The following is a 21,815-nucleotide window of genomic DNA, read 5'->3' as shown; positions in this document are numbered from 1 at the left end:
TTCTTGTTCATTGTTTTAATTTAATTTTTTAAATTGAGGTAGTGATTAGAATATTGTTTGTTCTAGATGTACACAATCTGGTTCATTTGTACAGTATATATATTTATTCACGTACTCATCCTCTTCCCATGTAAATTATTGCAGAGTGTTAAGCAGACCTCCCTTGGTATATGTTCGGACTTTTTGATATATGTATTTAATATGCATTTGTATATGTATGGTAACCCTAATCTTAATTTATCCATTCTTCCCACCTTTCTTTTTTTTTAATTTTTTAAACATTTTTATTGGAGTATAATTGCTTTACAATGGTGTGTTAGTTTCTGCTTTATAACAAAAGTAAATCAGTTGTACATCCACCTTTCCTTTTACATAACGATCATTTGTTTTCTAAGTCTCTGAGTCTTTCTCTGTGGAAATATGTTCCTTTGTGTCAGTTGTTAGGTAACACCTATATGTGATATCACAGGATATTTGTCTTTTGCTTTCTGACTTACCTCATGTTCTGTGACTATCTCTAGGCTCATCTGTGCTGCTGCAAAGAGCAGTGTTTCATTCTTTTCCATGGCTAGTATTCCACTGTGTACATGGACCACTTCTTCTTTGTCCATTCATCTGCTGATGGACGTTTTGGTTGCTTCATTGTCTTAGCTATCATGAATATGGCTTCAGTGCAGCTTTGCCAGCCTGCGTCTTCTCGATTCTGGTCTTCTCAGGTGATAGGGCCAGCGGTGGCCTGCTGTATCGAATGGTAGCTCAGTATTTACTTTTAAACGCAGGTCCTTTCTGTTCTCATTATTGGCTGTTACCACTTTACATCTCACCAGCAGCTAGAGGGTACACAGTTCTCTAAATCCCCTTCAGCATTTATTGTTAGTAGACTTTTTGATGATGGTCATTCGACTGTTGTGACTTGAAACCTTTTTGTAGATTAGATTTCCATGAGTCTAATAATTCCTGATGTTGAGCTTTTATCCATTTTCCTTTTTTTTTTAAAAAAAGAGTGAGTAAAACTTACCTCTTCATACTCTCTTCTTGAAAAATTTGCTCTGTTTTGAATTTTTTTGGCCTTTCCCTACCTCAGGACGTTTTTTGAGGGCAGGTGTCCTTTACAGCCCTGAGTCCTTGTGAATATTAAGTGACCATTAGCTGTGGGTTTAAAGCCGCTCTTGCGGGAAACGGCCACAAGGCGGCAGCATTTCTACCTTTCAAACTCTGGGTACTTGGGCAACAGAGCCTTCCTGGAAATCGTGTTAGTAGGCTGCAAATTAGACTGGAATGTGCCAGGGCAAACCCCCAAGAGCTTACATCTCCTTATTTCTTGTTTGTTTTTTAAATTTAATTTTTATTTTGTATCAGAGCAAATTTGATAAAAATGTTGTTTGTTCTAGGTGTACAGAATCTGGTTCATTATGTATCTATCTATTCATCTTTGGATCCTTTCCCATGTAGGTTATTACAGAGTGTTGAGCAGACCTCTCTTGGTAATTCCATAGGTCTTTGGTGATTATATATTTCATATGTATTAGTATATGTCTGTCAACCCCCATATCCTAATTTATCCATTCCTCACACCTTTCCATATGGTTAAACATAATTTTGTTTTCTTAATCCATGAGTGTCCTTCTCTTGGAAATAAGTTCATGGGTATCAATTTTTAGGTAACACCTATAAAGTGATATCATAGGATATCTGTCTTTCGGTTTCTTTCCTACTTCAAGTTGTGTGATTATCTCTAGGTCCTTCTATGGTGGTGCAAATGGCACTGTTTCATGCTTTTGCATGGCTAATATTCCATTGTGTACATGGACCACTTCTTCTTTGTGCATTCATCTGTTGATGGACATTTTGGTTGCATCCAAGTCTTGGCTATGGTAAATATTTCTGCAGTGCAGGATGGCCAGCCTGTGTCTTTTTGATTCTGGTCTTCTCAGGTGATAAGCCCAGCAGTGGGCCTACCAGATCATATGGTAGCTCAATTTTTACCTTTAAACGCACCTCCATTCTGTTCTCACTGCTGGCTGTTAGCAGATTACATCCCACCAGCAGCTAGGGTACACAGTTCTCTAAAACCCCTTCAGCATTTACTGTTTGTAGATTCTTTGCTCATGATCATTCTGAGTGATGTGAGGTGAACGTTTTTGTAGATTGGATTTGCATGTCTTTATTTACTCCTGATGTTGAGCATTTTTCCATGCCCCTTTTTTGTTAAACAACAAAAAAAAAGAAAAGAAAAAATGTGAGTAAAATATGCATCTACAAGAAGAAATTGTCTTCTTAGAGGGTTGCCCTCTTTTGAATTTCTAGGTCGATTTTTGACCCCAGGATTTTTTTTGAGGGCAGGTGTCATTTACAGACCTGCAATTATTTATTGTGAGTGTTAAGTGACCATTAGCACTGGGCTTAAAGCTGTTGTTGCAAGAAACAGCCACAAGGCTGCAGCATTTCTCCATTCCCAAATCTGGTTCCTAGGGCAACAGAGCCTTCCTGGAAGTCGTGTTCCTAGGTTGTAAATTAGAATGGAATGTGCTAGGAAAAACCCCCATAAGTTTATGTCTCATTACTTCTTGTCATTTTTTAAATTTAATTTTTATCTTTTATCACAGCAAATTTGATTACAATGTTTTGTTTGTTCTAGGTGTGCAAGATGTGGTTCTTTTACACATATACATATATCTATTCATCTTCGGATCCACTTCCCATGTAGGTTATGACACAATGTTGAGTAGTCTTCTCTTGGTATTCCGTAGGTCTTTGGTGATTATATATTTCACATGTGTTTGTATATCTCTGTTAACCCCAATATCCTAATTTATCCAATCCTCACACCTTTCCATTTGGTTAACCATATGCTTGTTTAATGAATCTGTGATTGCCTTTCTCTGTGGAAATGTCTTCATTGGTATCAATCTTTAGGTAACACCTATAAGTGATATCATAGGATATGTGTCTTTCGCTTTGTGACTTACTTCAAGTTGTGTGAATACCTCTAGACTCATCTATGGTGCTGCAAACGGCATTGTTTCATTTTTTTCCTTGGCTAATATTGCATCTGTACATGTACCAGTTCTTCCTTGTCTACTCATCTGTTGATGGACTTTTTGGTTGCTTCCATGACTTGGCTATTGTAATACTGCTGCAGTGCAGTTTTGCCTGCCTGTGTCTTTCCGATTCTGTCTTCTTCGGTTATAGGCCCAGCATATGGTAGCTCAAAGTTTACCTTTTAAGGGCACCTCCATTCTGTTTTCATTAGTGGCTCTTACCACTTTACGTCCCATTTAGAGCTGAGGGTACGCATCTCTCCACAACCCCTTCGGCACTTAGTGTTTGCAGAATTTTTGCTGATGGTCATTCTGACTGGTGTGAGCTGATACGTTTTTGCAGATTGGATTTGCATGTCTTTAATAATTCCTAATGTTGAGCATTTTTCCAGGCCTTTCTTTTTTCTGTTAAAAAAAAAAAACGAAAGAAGTGTGAGTAAAATATACCTTTTGAAATTGTCTTCTTGCAAGGTTGCCCTCTTTAAATTTTTTGGTCGATTTTCGACCCCAGGATTTTTTTGAGGGCAGGTGTCTTTACAGCCCTGCAATCCTTGTGAATATTAAGTAACCATGAGCAGTGGGTTCAAAGCTGGTGTTTCGGGAAACGGCCACTAGGCAGCAGCATTTCTACATTCCCAAATCTGGTTACTAGGGCAACAGAGCCTTCCTGGAAGTTAGGGTTCCTAGGTTGCAAATTAGAGTGGAATGTTCCAGGTCAAACCCCCAAAAGGTTATGTCTCCTTACTTCTTGTGTGTTTTGTTAATTTAATTTTTATTTTTTTTGCAGTAAATTTGATTAGAGTGTTGTGATTGTCTGGGTGTACAGAATCAGGTCAATTATTCATATATATATCTGTTCATCTTCGGAACCTGTTCCCATGTAAGTTATTACAGGGTGTTGAGTAGACCTCTCTTGATATTTGGTAGGTGTTTGGTGATTATATATTTTATATGTATTAGTCATTATATAATTTATATATTTTATATGTTATATGTTTATATACATATAACATACATTAGTATATGTATGTTAATCCCATAATCCTAATTATTCCATTCCTCCCACCTTTCATTTGGTTAACCATTGTTTTGTTTTATAAGTCTGTGAGTGTCTTTTTCTGTGGAAATATATTCATTGGTAGCAATTTTAGGATAACATCTATAAATGATATCATAGGATATTTGTCTTTCCCTTTCGACTTATTTCACATAATATGATTATTTCTAGTCTCATCTGTAGTCATGAAAACCGCAATGTTCATTTTTTTCTGAGTCTAATATTCCATTAGGTATATGTACCACTTCTTCGTCCATTCATCTGTTGATGGACATTTTGTTTGCTTGCATGTCTTGGCTATCATAAATATTGCTGTAGTCATTCAGACTGGTGTGAGCTGATACCTTTTTGTGGTTGGATTTGCATGCGTCTAATAATTCCTTATATTGAGCTTTTAGCCATGTCCTTTTTTTTTTTTTAAAGAGTGAGTACAACTTACCTATTCAAATTTTTTCTTGAAGTATGTGCCACATTTTGAATTTTTTGGCCATTACCTGCCTCAAGACATTTTGAGGGCAGGTGTCATTTACAGCCCTGCAGTCCTTGTGCATATGAAGTGACCACTAGCACAGGTTATAAAGTTGCTGTTGAGGGTAACAGCCACAGGGTGGCAGCATTTCTACATTCCCCACTCTGGTTACTGGGGAAACCAAACCTTCCTGGAAGTCGTGTTCCTCGACTGTATATTAGAGTTGATTGTGCCCGGATAATCCCCCAAAAGCTTATGTCTCATTACTTATGTTTCTTTTTTAAATTTAATATATATTTTTTATCGGAGTAATATTCCATTGTGTACATGGACCACTTCTTCTTTGTGCATTCACCTGTTCATGGACATTTTGGTTGCTTCCAAGTCTTGGCTATGCTAAATATTGCTGCAGTGCAGGATTGCCAGCCTCTGTCTTTTCGATTCTGGTCTTCTCAGGTGATAGGCCCAGCAGTGAGCCTACCAGATCATACGGTAGCTCAATTTTTAACTTTTAAATGCACCTCCGTTCTCTTCTCATTATTGGCTGTTAGCAGTTTACATCCCACCAACAGCAAATAGGCTACATGTTTCCCCAGAACCCCTTCAGCATTCATTGTTTGTAAACTTTTTACTGATGGCATCCTGCCTGGTGTGTGGTGATACTTTTTTGTAGATTGGATTTACATGTATCTAATAATTCCTGATATTGAGCTTTTATCCATGTCCTTTTTTAAAAAAAATGAGTAAAACTTACCTCGTATGATCTGGCCAACCCACTACTGGGACTATTAACTGAAAAGACTAGAATCAAAAAGACACAGACACCCAAACGTCCACTGCACTAAGATTTAAAACAACTAAAACATGGAAGCATACAAAAGGCCCTTTGACACATGTATGGACCAAGAAGAAGTGGTACATATACACAGTGGAGTATTAGCCACAAAAAATGATGAAACTATACTCTTTGTAGCACCATAGATGAGTGGAGAGGCAATCATACCACATGAAGTCAGTCAGAAAGAGAAAGAAAATGTCCTATGATATATTTTGTAGGTGTTATTTAAAAATTTATACCAATGAACAAATGTCCACGTATAAATGCTGACAGACTTATGGGAACAAGATCTGAGGATGAATAGAGGTATATATATGTGTGTATAAATGAACCAGTTTCTGTACATGTGGAATAAACAAAATATTTTACTCAAACTTGCTCTGATAAAAAATAAAAATTAAATTAAAGAAACAAACAAGAAGTAAGGAGACATAAGCTTTTGGGGGTTTGTCCTGGCACATTCCACTCTAATTGACAACCTAGGAATATGACTTCCTGGAAAGCTCTGGAGTTGCCAGCGTAGAAATGCCGACTTGTGGCCAATTCTTTCAAAAACAGCTTTAAAACCAGGGCTGATTATCACGTAATATTCACAAAGATTGCAGGGCTGTAAATGACACCTGCCCTTACAAAATATCTCACGGTCTTGAACTGAGAAAAAAATTCAAAACAGGACATGGAAAAGTGGTCAACATGATAAATAATTGGATGAATGTAAATCCAATCCACAAAGAAATATCACCTCAAAAAAGGAAGAATGGAAATCACTAAAAAGTCTACAAAGAATAACTGCAGAAGGGTTGTGGAGAAATGCATATCCTCCTATGAATCTGGAAATAGGAAAACTGGTAAGAGTCACTCATGAGAACAGAATGGAGCTCCGTTGAAAAGCTATAAATTGAACTACCATTTGATCCGGCAGGCCCGCTACTGGGCCTGTCACCTGGGAAGGCCAGAATCGAAAAGACACAGGCTGGCAAACCTGCACTGCAGCAATATTTGCAATAGCCAAGGCGTGGAAACAACCAAAATGTCCACCAACCGCTGAATGGACAAAGAAGAACTGGTACATGAACACCATGAATATTAGCCAAGGAAAACAATGAAACGATGCCTTTGCAGGCCTATAGATCAGCCTAGAGATAATCACACTGCGTGAAGTCAGAAAGAGAAAGACAACTATACTATGATATAGTTTAGAGATATTATCTAAAAATTAATACAAATGAACCTATTCCCACAGAGAAAGACACTCACAGACTTAGAATTCAAACTATGGTAATCCTAAAGGAAAGGTGGGAGGAATGGATAAATTAATATTAGGGTTACCATACGTATACAAATTCATAATAAATACATATATCAAAAAGACCGACCGTATACCATGGGAGGTCTACTCAACACTCTGTAATAACCTACATGGGAAGAGGCTCCGTACATGGATAAATGTATATGTACAAATGAATCAGATTGTATACTCCTAGAACAAACAATATTGTAATCAAATTACTCTGATAAAAAATTAAAAATTAAAAAAAAGAACAATAGGTCAGGAGACAAACTTCTGGGCGTTTATTCTGGCACATTCCACTCTACAACTTAGGAATACGACTTCCAGGAAGACTCTGTTGCCCTAGTAACAAGAGTTGAGAACATAGAAATGCTGCCGCCTTGTGGCGGTTTCCCACAACAGCAGCTTTAAACACAGAGCTAATGGTCACTTAATATTCACAAGGACTACAGGGCTGTAAATGACACCTGCTCTCAAAAAATGTCCTGAGGTAGGGAATAGCTAAGAAAATTCAACACATGGCAAATTTTTCAAAAAGTCAATATGAAGAGGGAAGTTGTACTCACTCTTTAATAAAAAAAAAAAAAGGTTATGCTTAAAAGCTCAGTATAAGGAATATTAGATGCATGCAAATCCAACCTACAAAAAGGTTTCACCTCACACCAGTCAAATGAACATCAGCAAAAAGTCTACAAACAATAAATGCTGAAGGGGTTTTAGAGAACTATGTAGCCTCTAGCTGCTGGGGGATGTAAAGTGGTAACAGCACTAATGAAAACAGAATGGAGGTGCTTTACAAGGTAAAAATTGAGCTACCATATGATCCGGCAGGCCACCTTCTGGGTCTATAACCAAAGAAGACCAGATCGGAAAGACAGAGGCAGGCAAATGTGCACTGCAGCAATATTTAAATAGCCAAGACATGGAAGCAAACAAAATGTCCATGAACAGATGAATGGACAAACAAGAAGTGGTATATGTACAGAATGGAATATTAGCCATGAAAAAAAAATGAAACAATGCCATCTGCAGTGCCACAGACGAAACTAGAGATAATCACACAACTTGAAATGAGTCAGAATGCAAAAGACAAATGTCCTATGATATCACTTGTAAGTGTTATCTAAAAATTGATAAAAATGAACATATTTCCATAGAGAAAGCCAATCTCAGATTCAGAAGACAAATTATGGTTAACTAAATGGAAAGGTGTGAGGAATGGATAAATTAGGATACTGGGGTTAACAGACATATACTAATACATATAAAATAAATAATCACCAAAGACCTAACGAATATCAAGAGAGGTCTACTCAACACTGTAATAACCTACATGGAAAAGGATACAAAGATCAGTAGATATATGTATATGTGTAAATGAACAAGATTATGTACACCTAGAACAAATGACATTTTTAAATCAAATTTGCTCTGATAAAAAATAAAAATTAAAGACACAAACAAGAAATAAGGAGACTAAAACTTATGGGTGTTTGTCCTGGCACATTCCACTCTAATCTGCAACCTAAAAGCACAACATCCAGGAAGGTTCTGTTGCCCTAGTAACCAGAGTTGGTAATGTAGAAATGCTGCTACCCTCTGGCTGTTTACTCAAACAGCAGCTTTAAACCCACTGCTAATGGTCACTTATATTCACAAGGACTGCAGGTGTGTAAATGACACATGCCCTCAAAAAATGTCCTGGGGTAGGGAATGGCCAAAAAAATTCACAACACGGCAAATTTTTCAAGAAGACAATTTGAAGTCATAAGTTTTACTCAATCTTAAAAAAATAAAAAGGATGTTGATAAAAGTTCAATATCAGGAATTCTTAGAGACATGCAAATCCAATCTACCCAAAGTATTACCTCACACCAGTCAGAATGACCATCGCAAAAAGTCTACAAACAATAGATGCTGAAGGGGCTGTGGAGAATAGCGTACCCTCTAGGTCTAAGTGGGTTGTAAACTGGTAAGAGCCAATAATGACAAGAGAATGGCAGTGCTTTTAAAAGGTAAAAATTGAGATACCATATGATCTGGCAGGCCCACTACTGGGCCTGTCACCTGAGAAGACCAGAATCAAAAAGACGCAGGCTGGCAATCGTGTTTTGCAGCAATATTTACAATAGCCAAGACATGGAAACAACCAAAATGTCCATGAACAGATGAATGGACGAAGAAGTGGTCCATGTACACAATGGAATATTAGCCACAGAAAAGAATGAAACAATGCCGTTTGCAGCAACATAGATGAGCCTAGTGATAATCACACAAGTCAGAAAGCGAAAGACACATATCCTATGATATCACTTATAGGTGTTATCTAAAAATTGATACTAATGAACTTATTTCCACAGAGAAGGACACTCACGTATTCAGAAAAAAAACTTACGGTTAACCAAATGGAAAGGTGTGAGGAATGTATGAATGAGGATATTGGGGTTAACAGACATATGCTAATATATATAAAATATATACTCACCAAAGACATATGGAATACCAAGAGAGGTCTACTCAACATTCTGTAATAACCTACATGGAAAAGGATCCGAACATGAAAAGATATATGTATCAATGAAACAAATTCTGTACACCTAGAACACAACACTGCAATCAAATTTGCTCTGATAAAAATAAAAATTAAACAAAACAAACAACAAATAAGGAGATATAAGCTTTTGGGGATTTGTCCTGGCACATTCCACTCTAATTTACAACCTACAGACCGGACTTCCAGGAAGGCTCTGTTGCCCTAGCAACCAGAGTTGGGAATGTAGAAATGCTGCCGCCTTGTGACCATTTCCTGCAACAGATTTAAACCCAGTACTAATGGTCACTCAATATTCACAATAACTACAGGGCTGTAAATGACACATGCCCTCAAAAAATGTCCTGGTGTAGGTAATGGCCAAAAAAATTCAGGACATGGCAAATTTCTCAAAAAACAATTTGAAGAGGTAAGTTTCACTCACTCTTTTAATAAAAAAAAAAAAAAACAAAGAAAATGGACATAGATAAAAGCTCAATATTTGGAATTATTAGATGCATGCAAATCCAAACTACAAAAAGGTATAACTACCCATAATACAAAATGCCATCAGTAAAAAGTCTACAAACAATGAATGCTGAAGGGGGTGGTGGAGAAATGCATACTGAATATGCTGTTGGTTGGATGTAAACTGGTAACAGCTAATAATGAGAACAGAATGGAGCTGCATTTATAAGGTAAAAATTGAGCTACCATATGATCTGGCCAATCCACTAATGGGCCTATAACCTAACAACCAGAATCGGAAAGAAACAAACAGGCAAACATGCACTACAGCAATATTTACAATAGCCAAGACATGCAAGCAAACAAAATGTCCATCAACAGATGAATGGACGAAGAAGAAGTGGTACATATACCTAATGGAATATTAGACTCAGAAAAAAATGAACATTGCGGTTTTCATGACTACAGATGAGACTAGAAATAATCATATTATGTGAAATAAGTCGAAAGGGAAAGACAAATATCCTATGATATCATTTATAGATGTTATCCTAAAATTGCTACCAATGAATATATTTCCACAGAAAAAGACACTCACAGACTTATAAAACAAAACAATGGTTAACCAAATGAAAGGTGGGAGGAATGGAATAATTAGGATTATGGGATTAACATACATATACTAATGTATGTTATATGTATATAAACATATAACATATAAAATATATAAATTATATAATGACTAATACATATAAAATATATAATCACCAAACACCTACCAAATATCAAGAGAGGTCTACTCAACACCCTGTAATAACTTACATGGGAACAGGTTCCGAAGATGAACAGATATATATATGAATAATTGACCTGATTCTGTACACCCAGACAATCACAACACTCTAATCAAATTTACTGCAAAAAAAATAAAAATTAAATTAACAAAACACACAAGAAGTAAGGAGACATAACCTTTTGGGGGTTTGACCTGGAACATTCCACTCTAATTTGCAACCTAGGAACCCTAACTTCCAGGAAGGCTCTGTTGCCCTAGTAACCAGATTTGGGAATGTAGAAATGCTGCTGCCTAGTGGCCGTTTCCCGAAACACCAGCTTTGAACCCACTGCTCATGGTTACTTAATATTCACAAGGATTGCAGGGCTGTAAAGACACCTGCCCTCAAAAAAATCCTGGGGTCGAAAATCGACCAAAAAATTTAAAGAGGGCAACCTTGCAAGAAGACAATTTCAAAAGGTATATTTTACTCACACTTCTTTCGTTTTTTTTTTTTAACAGAAAAAAGAAAGGCCTGGAAAAATGCTCAACATTAGGAATTATTAAAGACATGCAAATCCAATCTGCAAAAACGTATCAGCTCACACCAGTCAGAATGACCATCAGCAAAAATTCTGCAAACACTAAGTGCCGAAGGGGTTGTGGAGAGATGCGTACCCTCAGCTCTAAATGGGACGTAAAGTGGTAAGAGCCACTAATGAAAACAGAATGGAGGTGCCCTTAAAAGGTAAACTTTGAGCTACCATATGCTGGGCCTATAACCGAAGAAGACAGAATCGGAAAGACACAGGCAGGCAAAACTGCACTGCAGCAGTATTACAATAGCCAAGTCATGGAAGCAACCAAAAAGTCCATCAACAGATGAGTAGACAAGGAAGAACTGGTACATGTACAGATGCAATATTAGCCAAGGAAAAAAATGAAACAATGCCGTTTGCAGCACCATAGATGAGTCTAGAGGTATTCACACAACTTGAAGTAAGTCACAAAGCGAAAGACACATATCCTATGATATCACTTATAGGTGTTACCTAAAGATTGATACCAATGAAGACATTTCCACAGAGAAAGGCAATCACAGATTCATTAAACAAGCATATGGTTAACCAAATGGAAAGGTGTGAGGATTGGATAAATTAGGATATTGGGGTTAACAGAGATATACAAACACATGTGAAATATATAATCACCAAAGACCTACGGAATACCAAGAGAAGACTACTCAACATTGTGTCATAACCTACATGGGAAGTGGATCCGAAGATGAATAGATATATGTATATGTGTAAAAGAACCACATCTTGCACACCTAGAACAAACAAAACATTGTAATCAAATTTGCTGTGATAAAAGATAAAAATTAAATTTAAAAAATGACAAGAAGTAATGAGACATAAACTTATGGGGGTTTTTCCTAGCACATTCCATTCTAATTTACAACCTAGGAACACGACTTCCAGGAAGGCTCTGTTGCCCTAGGAACCAGATTTGGGAATGGAGAAATGCTGCAGCCTTGTGGCTGTTTCTTGCAACAACAGCTTTAAGCCCAGTGCTAATGGTCACTTAACACTCACAATAAATAATTGCAGGTCTGTAAATGACACCTGCCCTCAAAAAAAATCCTGGGGTCAAAAATCGACCTAGAAATTCAAAAGAGGGCAACCCTCTAAGAAGACAATTTCTTCTTGTAGATGCATATTTTACTCACATTTTTTCTTTTCTTTTTTTTTGTTGTTTAACAAAAAAGGGGCATGGAAAAATGCTCAACATCAGGAGTAAATAAAGACATGCAAATCCAATCTACAAAAACGTTCACCTCACATCACTCAGAATGATCATGAGCAAAGAATCTACAAACAGTAAATGCTGAAGGGGTTTTAGAGAACTGTGTACCCTAGCTGCTGGTGGGATGTAATCTGCTAACAGCCAGCAGTGAGAACAGAATGGAGGTGCGTTTAAAGGTAAAAATTGAGCTACCATATGATCTGGTAGGCCCACTGCTGGGCTTATCACCTGAGAAGACCAGAATCAAAAAGACACAGGCTGGCCATCCTGCACTGCAGAAATATTTACCATAGCCAAGACTTGGATGCAACCAAAATGTCCATCAACAGATGAATGCACAAAGAAGAAGTGGTCCATGTACACAATGGAATATTAGCCATGCAAAAGCATGAAACAGTGCCATTTGCACCACCATAGAAGGACCTAGAGATAATCACACAACTTGAAGTAGGAAAGAAACCGAAAGACAGATATCCTATGATATCACTTTATAGGTGTTACCTAAAAATTGATACCCATGAACTTATTTCCAAGAGAAGGACACTCATGGATTAAGAAAACAAAATTATGTTTAACCATATGGAAAGGTGTGAGGAATGGATAAATTAGGATATGGGGGTTGACAGACATATACTAATACATATGAAATATATAATCACCAAAGACCTATGGAATTACCAAGAGAGGTCTGCTCAACACTCTGTAATAACCTACATGGGAAAGGATCCAAAGATGAATAGATAGATACATAATGAACCAGATTCTGTACACCTAGAACAAACAACATTTTTATCAAATTTGCTCTGATACAAAATAAAAATTAAATTTAAAAAACAAACAAGAAATAAGGAGATGTAAGCTCTTGGGGGTTTGCCCTGGCACATTCCAGTCTAATTTGCAGCCTACTAACACGATTTCCAGGAAGGCTCTGTTGCCCAAGTACCCAGAGTTTGAAAGGTAGAAATGCTGCCGCCTTGTGGCCGTTTCCCGCAAGAGCGGCTTTAAACCCACAGCTAATGGTCACTTAATATTCACAAGGACTCAGGGCTGTAAAGGACACCTGCCCTCAAAAAACGTCCTGAGGTAGGGAAAGGCCAAAAAAATTCAAAACAGAGCAAATTTTTCAAGAAGAGAGTATGAAGAGGTAAGTTTTACTCACTCTTTTTTTAAAAAAAAAAGGAAAATGGATAAAAGCTCAACATCAGGAATTATTAGACTCATGGAAATCTAATCTACAAAAAGGTTTCAAGTCACAACAGTCGAATGACCATCATCAAAAAGTCTACTAACAATAAATGCTGAAGGGGATTTAGAGAACTGTGTACCCTCTAGCTGCTGGTGAGATGTAAAGTGGTAACAGCCAATAATGAGAACAGAAAGGACCTGCGTTTAAAAGTAAATACTGAGCTACCATTCGATACAGCAGGCCACCGCTGGCCCTATCACCTGAGAAGACCAGAATCGAGAAGACGCAGGCTGGCAAAGCTGCACTGAAGCCATATTCATGATAGCTAAGACAATGAAGCAACCAAAACGTCCATCAGCAGATGAATGGACAAAGAAGAAGTGGTCCATGTACACAGTGGAATACTAGCCATGGAAAAGAATGAAACACTGCTCTTTGCAGCAGCACAGATGAGCCTAGAGATAGTCACAGAACATGAGGTAAGTCAGAAAGCAAAAGACAAATATCCTGTGATATCACATATAGGTGTTACCTAACAACTGACACAAAGGAACATATTTCCACAGAGAAGGACACTCACAGACTTAGAAAACAAGCTATGGTTATCTAAAAGGAAAGGTGGAAGGAATGGATAAATTAAGATTAGGGTTACCACACGTATACAAATACATATCAAATACATATATCAAAAACACCGACCATATACCAAGGGAGGTCTACTGAACACTCTATTAATTTACATGGGAAGAGGATCTATACATGAATGGATATATATACTGTACACATGAACCACATTGTGTACACCTAGAACAAACAATATTCTAATTACCCCAACTAAAAAAATTAAAACAACGAATAAAAAGTACTGAGACATAAACTTATGGAGGTTCTTCCTGGCACATTCCATTCTAATTTACAGCCTAGGAACACAACTTCCAGGAAGGCTCTGCTGCCCTAGTAACCAGATTTGGGAATGGAGAAATGCTCCCCCCTTGTGGCCGTTACCCACAACAGCAGCTTTAAACCCACTGCTAATGGTCACTTAATATTCACAATAATTGCAGGCCTGTAAAGTACACTTGCCCTGAAAAAAAATCCTGTGGTCGAAAATCAACCAAAAAATTCAAAAGAGGGCAACATTTCAAGAAGACAATTTCAAGAGGTATATTTTAATCACACTTTTTACTTTTTTTTTTAACAACAACAAAAAAAAGGCAAGGAAAAATGCTCAACATCAGGAATTATTAAAGACATGCAAATCCAGTCTACAAATACGTACAAGCTCACACCAGTCAGAATGACCATCAGGAAAAATTCTGAAAACCATAAATGCTGAAGTGGTTGTGAAGAAATGCGTACCCTCAGCTCTAAGTGGGACGTAAACTGGTAAGAGCCACTGATGAAAATAGAATGGAGGTGCCTTTAAAAGGTAAACATTGAGCTACCATTCAATCCAGCAGGCCCACTGCTGGGCCTATCACCTGAGAAGACCAGAATCAAAAAGACAGAGGCTGGCAATCCTGCACTGCAGCAATATTTACCATAGCCAAGACTTGGAAGCAACCAAAATGTCCATGAACAGGTGAATGCATGAAGAAGAAGTGGTCCATGTACACAATGGAGTATTACTCCAATAAAAAAAATATAAATTAAATATAAAAAATAAACGTAAGTAAGGAGACATAAGCTTATGGGCGTTTATCCAGGCACATTCCTCTCTAATTTACAACCGAGGAACAAGACTTCCAGGAAGGTTCTGCTTCCCTAGTAACCAGAGTGGGGAATATAGAAATGCTGCCGCCCTGTGGCCGTTACCCGCAACAGCAGCTTTAAAACCTGTGCTAATGGTCACTGCAGGGCTGTAAATGACACCTGCCCTCAAAATGTCTTGAGGGAGGTAATGGCCAAAAAATTCAAAATGTGGCACATACTTCAAGAAACCAATTTGAATAGGTAAGTTGTACTCTTTAAACAAAAAAAAAGGACATGGCTAAAAAGCTCAATGTAGGGAAATATTAGACACATGCAAATCCAACCACAAAAAGGTATTGGCTCACACCAATCAGAATGACCATCAGCAAAACAACCAGAAACAATAAATGCTGAAGGGGTTGTGGAGAAATTCATACCCTTAACTTTAAGTGGGACGTAAACTGGTAAGAGCCACTAATGAAAACAGAATGGAGGTGCCTTTAAAAGGTAAACATTGAGCTACCGTATCCAGCAGGCCCTCTGCTGGGCCTATAACCAAAGAAGACAGAATCGGAAAGGCACAGACAGGCAAAACTGCACTGCAGCAGTATTACAATAGCCAAGTCATGGAAGCAACCAAAAAGTCCATCAACAGATGAGTACACAAGGAAGAACTGGTACATGTACAGATGCAATATTAGCCAAGGAAAAAAATGAAACAATGCCGTTTGCAGCACCATAGATGAGTCTAGAGGTATTCACACAACTTGAAGTAAGTCACAAAGCGAAAGACACATATCCTATGATATCACTTATAGGTGTTACCTAAAGATTGATACCAATGAAGACATTTCCACAGAGAAAGGCAATCACAGATTCATTAAACAAACATATGGTTAACCAAATGGAAAGGTGTGAGGATTGGATAAATTAGGATATTGGGGTTAACAGAGATATACAAACACATGTGAAATATATAATCACCAAAGACCTACGGAATACCAAGAGAAGACTACTCAACATTGTGTCATAACCTACATGGGAAATGGATCCGAAGATGAATAGATATATGTATATGTGTAAAAGAACCACATCTTGCACACCTAGAACAAACAAAACATTGTAATCAAATTTGCTGTGATAAAAGATAAAAATTAAATTTAAAAAATGACAAGAAGTAATGAGACATAAACTTATGGGGGTTTTTCCTGGTACATTCCATTCTAATTTACAACCTAGGAACACGACTTCCAGGAAGGCTCTGTTGCCCTAGGAACCAGATTTGGGAATGGAGAAATGCTGCAGCCTTGTGGCTGTTTCTTGCAACAACAGCTTTAAACCCAGTGCTAATGGTCACTTAATACTCACAGTAATTGCAGGTCTGTAAATGACACCTGCCCCCAAAAAAATCCTGGGGTGGAAAATCAACCAAAAAATTCAAAAGAGTGCAACCCTCTAAGAAGACAATTTCAAGATGCATATTTTACTCACATTTTTTCTTTTTTTTTTTTTTTAAAGCATGGAAAAATGCTCAACATCAGGAATTAATAAAGACATGCAAATCCAATCTACAAAAACGTTCACCTCACAGCAGTCAGAATGATCATCAGCAAAAAAAGTCTACAAACAGTAAATGCTGAAGGGGTTTTAGAGAACTGTATACCCTCTAGCTGCTGGTGGGATGTAAACTGGTAACAGCCAGTAGTGAGAACAGAATGGAGGTGCGTTTAAAGGTAAAAATTGAGCTACCATGTGATCTGGTAGGCCCACTGCTGGGCCTATCACCTGAGAAAACCAGAATCAAAAAGACACAGGCTGGCCATCCTGCACTGCAGAAATATTTACCATAGCCAAGACTTGCAAGCAACCAAAATGTCCATCAACAGATGAATGTACAAAGAAGAAATGGTCTATGTACACAGTGGAATATTAGCCATGGAAAAGAATGAAACAGTGCCGTTTGCACCACCATGGAAGAACCTACGGTTAATCACACAACTTGAAGTAAGAAAGAAACCGAAAGACAGATATCCTATGATATCACTTATAGGTGTTACCTAAAAATTGATACCCATGAACTTATTTCCAAGAGAAGAACAGTCATGGATTAAGAAAACAAAATTATGTTTAACCATATGGAAAGGTGTGAGGAATGGATAAATTAGGATATGGGGGTTGACAGACATATACTAATACATATGAAATATATAATCACCAAAGACCTATGGAATACCAAGAGAGGTCTACTCAACACTCTGTAATAACCTACATGGGAAAGGATCCAAAGATGGATAGATACATAATGAACCAGATTCTGTACACCTAGAACAAACACAACATTTTTATCAAATTTGCTCTGATAAAAAATAAAAATTAAATTTAAAAAGCAAACAAGAAGTAAGGAGATGTAAGCTCTTGGGGGTATACACTGGCACATTCCACTCTAATTTGCAGCCTACTAACACAATTTTCAGGAAGGCTCTGTTGCCCAAGTACCCAGAGTTTGAAAGGTAGAAATGCTGCCGCCTTGTGGCCGTTTCCCGCAAGAGCGGCTTTAAACCCACAGCTAATGGTCACTTAATATTCACAAGGACTCAGGGCTGTAAAGGACACCTGCCCTCAAAAAATGTCCTGAGGTAGGGAATGGCCAAAAACATTCAAAACAGAGCAAATTTTTCAAGAAGAGAGTATGAAGAGGTAAGTTTTACTCACTCTTTTAAAAAAAAAAAAAAAGGAAAATGGATAAAAGGACATTAGGAATTATTAGACTCATGCAAATCTAATCTACAAAAGGGTTTCAACTCACACCAGTCGAATGACTATCAGCAAAAAGTCTACAAACAACAAATGCTGAAGGGAATTTAGAGAACTGTGTACCCTCTAGCTGCTGGTGAGATGTAAAGTGGTAACAGCCAATAATGAGAACAGAAAGGAGCTGTGTTTAAAAGTGAAAATTGAGCTACCATATGATCTGGTAGGCCCACTCCTGGCCCTATCACCTGAGAAGACCAGAATCGAGAAGACACAGGCTGGCAAAGCTGCACTGCAGCAATATTTACAACAGCCAAGACTTGGAAGCAACCAAAACGTCCATCAGCAGATGAATGGACAAAGAAGAAGTGGTCCATGTACACAGTGGAATATTAGCCATGGAAAAGAATGAAAAACTGCTCTTGGCAGCACCATAGATGAGCCTAGAGATAGTCACAGAACATGAGGTAATTCGGAAAGCAAAAGACAAATATCCTATGATATCACTTATAGGTGTTATCTAACAACTGACATAGAGGAACATATTTCCACAAAGACGCTCACAGACTTAGGTAGTTTATCTAAAAGGGAAGGTGGGAGGAATGGATAAATTAAGATTAGGGTTACCACATGTATACAAATACATATTAAATACATATGTCAAAAAGACCGACCATATACCAAGGGAGGTCTACTGAACACTCTAATAATTTACATGGGAAGAGGATCTGTACATGAATAGATATGTATAATGTACAAATGAACCAGATTGAGTACACCTAGAACAAACAATATTCTAATCAATACCCCAATTAAAAAACTTAAAACAATGAACAAGAAGTAATGAGACATTAACTTACGGGGGGTTTTCCTGGCACATTCCATTCTAATTTACAGCCTAGGAACACCACTTCCAGGAAGGCTCTGCTGCCCTAGTAACCAGGTTTGGGAATGGAGAAGTGCTGCCGCCTTATGGCCGTTTCCCACAACAGCAGTTTTAAACCCAGTGCTAATGGTCACTTTATATTCACAATAACTGCAGGGCTGTAAATGATACCTGCCCTCAAAAAATGTCTTGGGGTAGGTAATGGCCCAAAAAATTCAAAACACGGAAAATTTTTCAAGAAAAAAATTTGAAAAGATAAGTTTTACTCACACTTTTATTTAAAAAAAAAAGTACATGGATAAAAGCTCAACATCAGGAATTACTGGTCAAATCCAAATCCAAACTACAAAAAGATATCACCATTCCACATTCAAAATGCCATCTGTAAAAAGTCTACAAACAATGAATGCTGAAGGGTTTGTGGAGAAATGCATACCCACTATGCTGTTGGTTGGATGTAACCTGGTAACAGCTAATAACAAGAACACAATGGAGCTGCGTTTAAAAGGTAGAAACTGAGCTACCATATGATCCGGTCAATCCACTAATGGGTCTATAACCTAAGAAGACCAGAATCGGAAAGACACAGGCAAGTAAACATGCACTGCAGCAATATTTACAATAGCCAAGACATGGAAGCAAACAAAATGTCCATCAACAGACAAATGGACAAAGAAGAAGTGGTACACATACCTAACGGAATATTAGCCTCAGAAAAAAATGAACAATGCCATTTTCATGACTACAGATGTGCCTAGAAATAATCATATTATGTTAAGTCAAAGGGAATGACATATCTTATGATATTTATAGATGTTATCCTAAGATTGCTATCAATGAACATATTTCCACAAAAAAAGACACAGACTTATAAAACAAACTAATGCTTAACCAAAATGAAAGGTGGGAGGATGGATAAATTAGGATTATGGGGTTAATGTACATATACTAATGTATGTTATATGTATATAAACATATATAAAATATATAATTTATATAATCACTAATACATATAAAATTTATAATCACCAAACACCTACCAAATACCGAGGGAGGTCTACTCAACACTCTGTAATAACCTACATGGTAACAGGATCCGAAGATGAACAGATATATGTATGAATAATTGACCAGATCCTGTACACCCAGACAATCACAACACTCTAATCGAAGTTACTCTGATAAAAAATATAAATTAAATTAAAAAAACAAACATAAGTAAGGAGACATAAGCTTTTGGGGGTTTGTCCTGGAACATTCCACTCTAATTTGCAACCTAGGAATACGACTTCCAGGAAGGCTCTGCTGCCCTTGTAACCAAAACTGGGAATGTAGAAATCTGCCGCCTTTTGGCCATTTCCCGCAACAGCAGCTTTAAAACCCGTGCTAATGGTCTCTTAATATTCACAAGGACTGCAGGGCTTTAAATGACACCTGCCCTCAAAAAATGTCCTGAGGTCAGGAATGGACATTAATATTCAAAACAGGGCAAACTCTCAAGAAGACAATTTCAAGAGGTAAATTTGCTCACACTGTTGTTCTTTTTTTTCAAAAAGGACATGAAAACATGTTCAACATCAAGAATTATTAGAGACATGCAAATTTAAACTACAAAAAGGTATCACCTCACACTAATCTGAATGGCCATCAGAAAAAAATGTCTGCAAACAATAAATGCTGAATGGGTTTCCGAGAATGGGTACCCTCCTATGCTGTTGCTGGGATGTAAACTGGTAACAGCCACTAATTAGAACAGAATGAAGGTGCCTTTGAAAGGTAACAACTGAGCTATCATATGATCCTGCTGAAACACTAATGGGCCTATAACCCGAGAAGACCAGAATTCAGAAAGATGCAGGCACCCAAATGTGAACTGCAGCGATATTTACAATAGCCAGACATGGATGCAACCAAAATGTACATCTACAAATGAATGGACAAAGAAGAAGTGGTACGTACACAATGGAATATTAGCCATGGAAAAGATGAAACGATGCCTTTTGCAGCACCACAGATGAGCCTAGAGATAAGCATACTATGTAAAGGAAGTCAGAAAGAGAAAGACAAATATCCGATGATATCATTTACTGGTGTTATCTAAAAATTGATACCCATGAACATATTCCCGCAGAGAAAGACCCATACAGACTTAGAAAAAGGTGAAAGGAATGGAAAAATTAGGACGTTGGGGTTAACATACATTTAATAATATATATAAAATATATAATCAAGAAGGACCTACTGGATGCCAAGGGAGGTCTACTCAACACTCTGTAATGACCAAACATGGGAAAGAATCTAAACCTGATTAGATATATGTATACGTATGAATGAACCAGATTCTGTACACCTAGAGCAAACACAACATTGTAATCAAATTTACTCTGATAAGAAATAAAAATTAAAGTAAACAAGAAGTAATGTGACACAAGGTTTTGTGTATTTGTCCTGGCACTTTCCACTCTAATTTACAACCTAGGAACAGGAGTTCCACTAAGGCTCTGTTTGCCCTAGCAATCAAGTTGAGTATGAACAAATTCCACTACCTTGTTGCCCTTTCCTGCAACTGCAACTTTAAAACCAATGCTTATGGGTACTTAATATTCACAAGGACTGTAGGGCTGTAAATGACACCTGCAATCAGGAAATATCCAGGGGTAGGTAAGCCAAAAAAAAAATTCAAAACAAACAGACTTTCAAGATCCTATTTCAATAGGTAAATTTTACTCACACTGTTTAAAAGAAAAGCACTTGAAAAGATGCTCTAATTTGTGTATTATTAGTGGCATGGAAATCAAAACTACAATGAGGGATCACTTCACGTGAGTCAGAATAGCCATCATTGAAAAGTCTACAAACAATAAATGCTTGAGAGGTAGAAAAAAGGGAACCCTCCTAAGCTGCTGTTGGGATCTAAGGTGGTAACAGCCACTATAGAGAACAGTATGGAGGTGCCTTTACAAGTTAAATTAGAGCTACCATTATGATCCAGCAGTCCCACTCCTGGGCGTATAACAAGAGAAAA

At 37.5% G+C, this 21,815-nt stretch overlaps 1 long non-coding RNA gene across 2 annotated transcripts in view; it reads right to left on the bottom strand.

The window, feature by feature from the left end:
- LOC132356424 (uncharacterized) overlaps positions 1-21,815 on the bottom strand; it is an 85,163-nt gene that overhangs the window by 1,194 nt on the left and 62,154 nt on the right. The window contains exon 3 of one of the 2 annotated variants that reach the window (XR_009499854.1): positions 498-3,446. This is a non-coding gene — a long non-coding RNA (uncharacterized LOC132356424). Of the gene's footprint in view, positions 1-383; positions 3,447-21,815 lie in introns of those variants that run through there. The other variant, XR_009499853.1, reaches the window with a different exon arrangement.

The sequence above is a fragment of the Balaenoptera ricei genome, chromosome 21 (assembly GCF_028023285.1).
Source record: "Balaenoptera ricei isolate mBalRic1 chromosome 21, mBalRic1.hap2, whole genome shotgun sequence".
Lineage (NCBI taxonomy): Eukaryota > Metazoa > Chordata > Mammalia > Artiodactyla > Balaenopteridae > Balaenoptera > Balaenoptera ricei.
Note: the sequence above shows the minus strand (reverse complement) of the source record. Positions and strands in the feature narration are given on the sequence as shown.